The sequence below is a fragment of the Microtus ochrogaster genome, chromosome 8 (assembly GCF_000317375.1).
Source record: "Microtus ochrogaster isolate Prairie Vole_2 chromosome 8, MicOch1.0, whole genome shotgun sequence".
NCBI lineage: Eukaryota > Metazoa > Chordata > Mammalia > Rodentia > Cricetidae > Microtus > Microtus ochrogaster.
Window position 1 is genome coordinate 8,261,069 of NC_022015.1, and position 10,145 is coordinate 8,271,213.

Below are 10,145 nucleotides of genomic sequence, written 5' to 3' on the forward strand. Positions count from 1 at the left end.
TATTGGATATACCGTCTATTCCTGAGGGGAGAAGAAAATCATAGTTTTTAGTTTTATGGAATGAAGATCCTGGGATTAGGATCAAGGTTTATGAAGCTGATCATTGTATATTCTCACTACGGTCTTTTCTTGGCATAAAACAGAAGTTACGACTGTAACACACAAGATTTATCGGGTAACATTTCTTACTGCATGACTGGACTTTATTCTAAATTGTTGCCATCCTTACAATGGGTAGAATTATCTATTTGAATGTGAAGTGCTCCCACTCACACTCACGTGTTTGAACACTTGATCCCCAGTTGATGACACTGTTTCAGAAGGTTGTGGAACCTTTAGGAGGAGGGGCCTTGTTGGAGGAAGTGGGTCGGCGGGGTTGGGTCTTGAGGTTTCATAGCCTGGCTCCTCTTTCTGTTCTCAGCTTCCCGGCTATGGCCACCTCATGTTCCTGCTGCCATGCCTTCCCCACCAAGATGGGCTGAGTCCCTTCGCAAACTGTGAGCCGAAATAAAGTCTTCCTTTCTTGAGTTGCTCGTCAGGTGTCATATCATAAAATGAGAAATGTAGTGAATACAATGTGCTTCAGGATTCTGTTTTGAGGGGTGTGTGTGTGTGTGTGTGTGTGTGTGTGTGTGTGTGTTGTGTATTTCACTGGAGAGGCTCACTCTGCCACTCAGATATATTCATAGGCTTAAATTTTTTTTTTTGAGACACTAAGTTGTCCAGGCCAACCTTGAACTCATTCTGTGCCTGAGGCAGGCCTTACGCTTTCAATTCTCCTGTCTCAGTCTCTCAAAATGCTGGGATTCATTTATTGTACGGGTACAATAAATTTTTATTTATTTATTTATATTTTTTCTACTGTTCTTTTTTTAAAAAGATTTATTTATTAATTATGTGTACAGCATTCCTTCCATGTGTGCCCGCAGGTCAGAAGGGGGCGCCAGGTCTCATTATAGATGGCTGTGAGCCACCATGTGGTTGCTGGGAATTGAACTCAGGACCTCTGGAAGAACAGTCAGTGCTCTTAACCACTGAGCCATTTCTCCAGCCCCAATTTTTTTTTATTATCTAGAAACGTTTTAACAATATAGAGAAACTAAACTTTTGAGGCAAGGGATGTTATTAGTTTAGACATCATTGGTTTATCATAAAAGGAAGGCAAGAGATGATTCACAGGATGAAACAGTTCAACATTTACGCTTTCCCAGGATGCTGCTGGCTCTAAATGAGAAACAGACCCTGTCATTTACAACAACTTTGTTGTTTCCATATTCTGGGAGCAGAACTTTGTCTCTGACTGTCACACTAACTGGTTGAATCTCTCTAACGTTTTGGGCACAGCTACTATGGTTGCTTGCAGTATTTTTTCCTGGAGCTTTTTCTAGGAGCATAACATCATCTTCGAGTGCAGATTCAGCTGCCCTGCTTTCAACCAACGCTTGGTCAAACAGCGGAGGAACCACTCTGCTTGCCCTGACTTGAGTCTTGATACTGCTGTTGGGACTCTGAGCTCCAGCTCCCCTGCCAGGCGAGTCCCTCAGTCTGGCCTCAGGACAGGTGAGAAGGCTGCCCAGTACGTTCCTGTCATTGCTGCTTTTTGCTTTAGGGGGCGGGGGAGCAGGTTTGATAAGATTGCTAATAGAGAGTGGGATGGCTGTTGTTAGTATGTTAGTAACCTTTTCTGGCAGGGATAGCATGACTTTTAAAGGGCCTGTTGTAATTATGTCCACTAAATAGGATTTATTGCTATGAATGTTTATTTCCTACATGTTAATCTGCATAATAGCAAGATGGAGAAATTGAATTTTCCGTTTTCTTTCTAAAGGGGAAAAGAGCCAGGCGGTGGTGGCGCATGCCTTTAATCCCAGCACTCGGGAGGCAGAGGCAGGCAGATCTCTGTGAGTTCGAGACCAGCCTGGTCTACAAGAGCTAGTTCCAGGACAGGCTCCAAAACCACAGAGAAACCCTCTCTCGAAAAACCAAAAAAATAAAATAAAATAAAATAAAATAAAAAAAAATAAAAAAATAAAGGGGAAAAGAAAGTAAAATTGAAATTTCTTTGTCAAAATATTATAAAAAGAAAAAAAGCATTGTCTGAGATAATATTTTCTTCCTTCCTTCCTTCCTTCCTTCCTTCCTTCCTTCCTTCCTTCCTTCCTTGCTTTTTTGAGTCAGGGTTTCTCTTTGTAGCCCTGGTTGTCTTGGAATTTGCTCTGTAGACCAGGCTGTCCTCAAACTCACAGAGATCCACCTACCTCTGCCTCCTGAATACTGGGATTAAAGGCGTGTACCATCATGCCAGGCTGAGATAATTTTCTTGCATCCATTATATATTCAACAAATACATGTCAGCTGGGATCTGTGTGATAAACCAAATATGGTCTATACCCTCATGAGCCTTATATACTAGTGAAAAAGAGACAAAAAGTTAAGGAGCCAGGCATTCTGGCATACACCTGAGTCCCAGCACCCAGAAGATAGAGGCAGGGATATCTCTTTGAGTTTGAGGCCAGCTTGGTTTACACAGTCAACTTTAGGACAGCCAGGGAGAGATAGAGAGACTCTGTATAAAAAAAAATTACTTCCCTCATGCACGTGAGTAAGTATATGGTCAAGGAGACAGGAAAACTGGGTTGGGTGGCTTGTGCGCTAGCCTGAGATAACAGTACTTGTATTCCAGGGAATGAAAAGAACTAGTCACTCTTCTGAAATGGGACGAGCTTGGTCAAAGATCTTAGGTGGGAAGGTTTTCAAAGGACAGACAAACCAACATGGCTAAAGTGTAGTGACTCAGAAAGGGTAGCAGGAGGTCAGGCAGAACGAAGAGAGACATGCAGGGCTTTGAGAGGCACAGGGAGGAGTTGAAAGGGTTTAGACTAGAAGCTACTGTCCAAGGAGTGGTGCGGTCTCTCCAGGGGCTGGGAGGAGGGGCCATAGTGGACCAACGCAGGAGTCAGACACTCACGAGAAATGATGACGGTGACAGAGAGAGACCGAGACTGATTCTGGAGGTAGAAGAGACAGAACTTGCTAATGGATTGGACATGTGGGATGAAGGAGAATCAGAGCTGACTCACAGGGTTTCAGTTGAGCAACCGAGTGCGTTTGTTACTGAGATAAGGACAGAGGGAATGCAGAGTAGGTTGCAGAGAAGTAGATGCTGAGACAGGGCTGGGTGTTAGAGATCTGGAAGGTGGGAATTTCTGAAATAGGGAAAGGGCGGAAGGAGAATTCTGAGTTGAGAGTTGGCAGATGGTGAGGTAAAACACACTTCTGTCAGCCAAGGGAGGCTGTAACAGAGTAACAGCTCTAGTTAGAGAGTTCTGGCAGAGGCGGCGCATGAGCTACCGGCTTGCTCGTTTACTGCCTGGCAGAATGACCAACTGGTGCTACATCCGATGGAAATCATGACTTTGGCTCACAGGCTGAGGTGGACTCTGAAGCAGGTAACAGCAGAAGGCTGCGAGCTAAGCATGTGTCTCCCAGCTCGGCTCCAGAAGCAAGCTTCCACATTTCCCACAGAAAACTTCCCGTGGCAAGTGTATTAGTCAGACTGTGTGTCCATGTGACCAAAGAGCCTGAGACAACATCTTAAGAGAGAAGATACTGATTCTGGTTCACGGCTTCAGAGCTGTCAGTTCTCCGTGGTGGGGAGGGCAAGGCAGAGCAGAACAGTTCCCATCATGGTGGCCCAGAAACAAAGGGAAGGGAAATAAAAGAAGGAGACAGAAGAAGAAAACAGAAAATGTCAGTCAAAGGCAACTTTACGAAGAAACAGTCTCAGAGGAGAAGTGGCTATGGAAGACAGAGTACACAAAATCAGAGTAAGAGAAGGCTGAGTATGTCCATAGAAAGTGGAAACTGACTTGGACCAGCACATTGTTCTTCAGTGACAGGTTCCTGAGAGGGAGGACGGGGGATGAGAAATAATAAAGGTACCAGGAAGCTGGGAGGCGGTGCTGGTGCCTTTAATCCCAGTACTCAGGAGGCAGAGGCAGGAGGATCTCTGTGAGTTCGACACAAAGAGCAAGTTTCAGTGCAGCCAGGGCTGTTACACAGAGAAACCTTGCTTCAAAAAGCCAAAAGAATACATACACGCATACGCGCGCGCGCGCACACACACACACACACACACACACACACACACACGGAAACCATAAAATTTTGGGATCAGGAGATCTTGCACAAGCTGGTGGCTCATACAAACAAGTGTATTAGGAAGTCCAGCGTTTTATATTCCGTTTGCAGGGGAAAAGAGTACAGAATCAGCAGAAAAGCTATCACAACACGGGATAAAGTCGGCAGGAAGTAACCAAACAATACTGCACAAAAGCAACCCAGGATATTTCAAGCGCTACAGACCAGGCACACAGCAGCCTTGGGACTGATAACCACAGCCCCTAAGGAGGAGAGAGTTCTTTCGTAAGTGTTTAAAGTTTTCATTGTAGGGGAAATACTTCAAGATTTCAACACAGGCAAAGTCTTACTGAATAGAAGAACAGTTTCCAGGAATAAAGCAAACAACTAAGAAATGGGGCATCAAGAAATTGACAATTTTCATTCTTCTACAGGTTGACATCCAGTTGTGCCAGCACCATTTGTTGAAGATGCTTTTTTTCTTCCATTGTATACTTTTAGCTCCTTTATCGAAAATGAGGTGTTCATAGGTTTGTGGGTTAAAATCTGGGTCTTCTATACAATTCCATTGGTCAACTTCTCTGTTTTTATATCTATACCAAGCTGTTTTCAATACTGTAGCTCTGTAGTAGAGTTTGAAGTCAGGGATGGTAATGCCTCCAGAAGTTGCTTTATTATATAAGACTGTTTTGGCTATCCTGGGTTTTTTATTTTTCCATATAAAGTTGATTATTGTCCTCTCAAGATCTGTGAAGAATTTTGCTGGGCATTGCATTGAATCTGTAGATTGCTTTTGGTAAGATTGCCATTTTTACTATGTTAATTCTACCTACCCAAGAGCACGGGAGATCTTTCCACTTTCTGGTATCCTCTTCAATTTCTTTCTTCAATTCCTTAAAGTTCTTGTCAAATAGGTCTTTCACTTCCTTGGCTATATAGGGGTTAACCTGGGCTACACATGATCCTAATCCCTCCATCGAACCAAAGAAAAGCAAGACAAATAAAAATAACGAGGGACTTGGGCTGGGTGGCGAAGCTCAGTCTTAGAGCACTTGCCCGACGTGTGAGCCTCAAGCTCCATCCTAGCGCGAAAACCCCTCACCCCCCAAAAAAACAGTAGAGCGAGCAAACTGACGGAGGACGTTCTCAACAAAGGCAATTCAGGTTATCTGCTAAAATCCCATGGTGGAGAGGACAAGCGGTCCAAAGGCGAGTGGGATGGTCATGGAGGGTGATGGGAGAGGAGAACGGAGATGCTGGGAGGTTACTGGGCAGTGCGACTATGACTTTGGAGGCACAGATCTGGTGACTTCTCTCCCGTAGCACAGGGAGGAGCCCTTCCGCTTCACCCAAGGCTGAGTCTTTATCAGATGGGAGCTCCAGAGGGAAATAAAGGCGTGAGAGCAGATGCCCGCAGGGGGGAGATTTCATCGATCAGCCGCAGACATTAAACTAGGTTATGAGGGAAGAAATGACAGGAAGCCACTGGTGTTAAAACCTGAATGGAGCCAGGCATGGTGGTACCTGCCGGTCACTCTAGCATTTGGTACGGAAGGTGGAAGCAGAAGGAGCCGAATTGAGATTTTTTTTTTTAGCTAACCTGGGATACAGGGATCCTGTCTCAAATAAATGAATAAATGAATGAATGAATAATAATTAATAAAGAAGGAAACAACAACATAAAGGAATCAAGACCTCCTCCCCCCCGCCCCCAGGAACTAGCTAGTCAGAAACAGAATCTCCTGCTTCCTCACAGACCTACTTAATCACAAGTTGTGTTTTATCAACACCTTCAGGACCAGTGAGAAGGCTCAGTGGGTAAAGGTGTTTGCTTCCCTGAGTTTAATCCCTGGAACTATTAAAATTGGAAGGAGAGAACGGTCTCCAAAAGTTGTCCTCCGACTGTCCATTCACATCATGCATATACAATCACACACACACAATCACAATAATAATAATTTTAAACAACCAAGAAGTTTGTATATATAAAAAAGCCTGAGAGGTAATGGATTAGAGGACTTGATGAAGGTGAAGCATTTTTATTATTATTATTTTTTTTGCACCAAGAATACTGAAATAGGATTCTGTATGAATTATCCAGACCTTGATTGACTAATTTGTTTTCTGTAAAGGGCCAAGAAGTAATAATTTTCTTGTTCTATGACCCTGGATGCTGAGCATGCTAGGAAAGCACTCTCCCACTAAGATATTTCTCCAGTCTTTCTACATTTTATCTTAGACCGGGCAGGTCTCAAACTTGCAATCCTCCTGTCTCAGCCTTCTGAATAGCTGGAATCAGAGGCAGGTACATGCCACTGCACTTTTCTATCTTTTCTGATTTCTATCTTGAGAACTAAAAGTTTCTTTTTAATATCTATTCAGATCTGCCATTTCAAGGTAGCCAGAGACACTGTGTAAAGATACTGTGTATGCAATGTGTGTAGCTATTGAATATGACTATCTGCCAAGAAAACTAGCCACAGAAGCAGACAGTGGGGTGATTTGGTCTCAGAGCTAGACCTTAATACAGTTTGTAAATCTTGGCTCCCATAGTTTGTTGTTGAGTTTTTTAGTTTCTGAGTATTTAATGTATAATAACTAGTCTCTACCTTCTCGGGCAATCTTTTGGACACAAAGAACTTGCCTTTGTAACAACTGTTACATGTTGAATCCCGGAAGAAGAATACAGAGGGGGCATACTGTGGTATTCATAAATCAGAATAGGCTGGGTGTGGTGGCACGTGCCTTTAATCCCAGCGCTTGGGTAGGCAGAGGCAGGTGGATCTCTGTGAGTTTGAGGTCAGTCTGGTATATGAAGAGAGTTTCCAGGATAGCCAGGGGTGTTACACAGAGAAACCCTGACTTGAAAAATCCAAAACCAAACCAAAACAAAAAAGCCAGAATATGTGGGACATGGTGGCACATGCCTGTAATCTCGACAGTCAGGGGACAGAGGCAGGAGGTTTGCCACTAGTTCAAGGCCAGTTTGTTTTACATATGGAATTCAAGGGCATCCAGAGTTACACAGAGAGCGAGCCTGTAACAAAACATTAGAGCATATACAAGATATGTACATAAATATTGTGCGCGCGTGTGTGTGTGCGCGCACACACACACATACACACACACACACACACACACACACACACACACACGAGTCAAAACAACCAACCACCTGGACGCTCCTTACACCCCCCTCTCCTGAGGCACTGAGCATTACGCTGTGGGGCAGGGCCCAGGGTGCCAGTCTGCTCAGAGGTTTCCTTTTCTTCTTGCCTGCCTCTAGCAAATTCATTTTGAGTTCCTTAGCAGAGCCAGGTTTCCTTGGAAATCAAAGAATCAAATTGTCTAGATCAAGTCGAGTGATATCCCATGAAGGTAATAATCAACCAGGGTTTCCTAGGTAACAAGCAGAGAGTGTGTGAGGAAAGAGGATAAAATCTACCCTGTATCTTCTCCAGCACCTCATACGACCCTCAGATGACAGGTACAGAAATGCCCTTTTTACACATCGCTGTGGGACAGTGTGCCAGGCACCCTCTGGTTTACCCTTCACTATCTCGGCAGCATGACCCACTCTGCCTAGAGGCTTGCTGGGTGGTATTAGCTAATAGGAATAGAGTTGAGTTTAGTTAATAATGCTACGTAAGGGCACATTCCAAAGACAATGGGGTGGACTGCCCAAGGCAGGAAGCAACCTGGAGCTGTTCCCCCCGCCCCCCGACATAATATTTTTATTATTATTTGGGGATTTCATATCATGCACCCCTCACAATTCTGAGTCTTCCCAAGTCAGCTCCCCCACCCTTGTGACCTGCCCCCCAAAAGAAGAGAAACAGAAACAAAAACGAAACACAAATTAAAACAAACAAAACATCCAATGTGTTGCCCGTGCTCACTGGAGCATGATCAAACTCCTAGTGGCCAGCTCTTAAAGAAAACTGAGTTCTTCCCGATTCTTTATCCAGGTACATAGGCTTCCTGCTCATATCACCTCTCCATTCAGTTACCTAATTGGTTACCTAATGAACTGATTGGTTACTCTGCCAGAACACACACCAGGCCAAGAGTCAGATAAGCAACTCAAGACCAGGCACAAATGTCAAGCATTTGAGGTAGGGTTGGGGATGGATTCTGACTTGTGCTGTGTGTACTGACTGTTCTTCCGTCCTTCTCCTCATCAGGAAATTCTCCATCCTAGCTAAAACTTAAGTTTCAGGTTTTACTTATTAAGCAGCATTTGTTTCTCTTATTAAAATGACATTTAATATGTGTGTGGGGTCTGGGGATGGGGATGGGGAGCAGCATATGCCACAGTGAACATGTGGAGGTCACGGGACGACTCAACTCTCTCCTTCCACCACGTAGGTCCTGGGGATGGAACGAAGGCCATCCTCGGAGCCATCTTGATTTAAGAAGTCATGTTTCTTCTTAAATTCCTTGGATAAGAGGATATATTCAAGATCCTCCCTCTGTCCATCCCTCTGTCCCTCCATTCCTTCTTTCCCTCTTTCTTTCTTTCTTTCTTTCTTTCTTTCTTTCTTTCCTTTCTTTCTTTCTTTCTTTCTTTCTTTCTTTCTTTCTTTCTTTCTTTTTCTGGTTGAAGACTGAATCAGGGCCTTGAGTATACCAAGGATGTTCTCTACTGCTGTTATTGTTATTTTTCTTTGATCCAAGAACTGCTTGTCTTTGCTTTTATTTAGTATTGTTTAGTATGAGAGGTTGAGATAGGGCCTCACACTGTTGCCCACGATGGCCTCAAACTTAACACTGATTCTTCTGCCTCAGTTTCTCTAGTGCTTGGATTACAGACAAGAACCACCACTCCAGGCTTTTATCCCCATGGCCACTGTTCATCCTGCTTTTCTTGTCTTCTTCCCATCACCCCAGAAAAGTGTCACATCTCTGTCACCACACTCCACTATTGTCTTCCTTTTATTACATCATGGGATGCATCTCATCTCGCTTGCCAGATTTTGCCGCTCCCCATTGGATTTCTATGAATCACCCAGACAGCACCACAGCTTCTAAGGTCTGTCCTTAGAAAAGCTACAGCGGTGGAGTTTTTGTTCCTGGTTCAGACAGTATCTGTTCTTATGCTAGACAACAGTTAATAGTTCCTGCCTTCATTATGTTTACAGTCTAGTATTTGTTTTTCTTTCATACGACAGGGTCTTACATAGCCCAGGCGGGCCTTGAATTTCTGATCCCCTTGCTTCTTTCTACCAAGTGCTAGTGCTGAAGGTGTGGACCACCATGCCTGTCAAGTCTAGTACTTTCCACAGTGTTGGGATGTAAAATCAACTCAAGGTTATTAATGACACCTAGGATGTAGGTACTATTTCTCATATGTTTTCCAAGTAGAAATGTAGTGTCCCAACACCATAACTTTCTATCTTCCTTAAGTGTCATTATGTTCAACCTGTTCATTTCCTTATTTAGGTCTCTGCTATTAACCCTTTACTGGAAGCAGAGCCCAAACCCCCCAAAACCAGACATGTATCCCTCGAAACACAAAAGGAGCTTAACCTTGGGATATTAGTCTAAGTGGAATGCATGAGAAGTGCTTAAGAGTTAAAATCTACAGCCGAGTGTAGTCTTAGTTCAACCACCAACCCAAGAATGGCAGTTACTGCTTTCAATGTGCCAGCCTTGTCTCTATTGGTTGGCTATGCTGTAAGTGGGAGGTGTGTGTGTGTGTGTGTGTGTGTGTCTGTGTTACTGTCCCCATTTTGCACAAAAGGAAATAGAAGCACAGTGCTTTCATACCTTGCCCCAAATGATGGGTTAGAAGCAAGCTGAATGTTGCAAGAGAGGAAGTCTGGTCCCTTATGGTGCCTGCAGCCATGAACCTATGTTGCATCGGGCTAACAGTGGCTTCCACTGCAGTTTGCCTTCCTCTGTATCTGTGGGTTCTCTACTCGTAGATTCAATCCACTGTAGACTGGGGTCATCTACTGCATTAGAGAGACAGAGACAGACAGACAGAGACAGACAGACAGAAA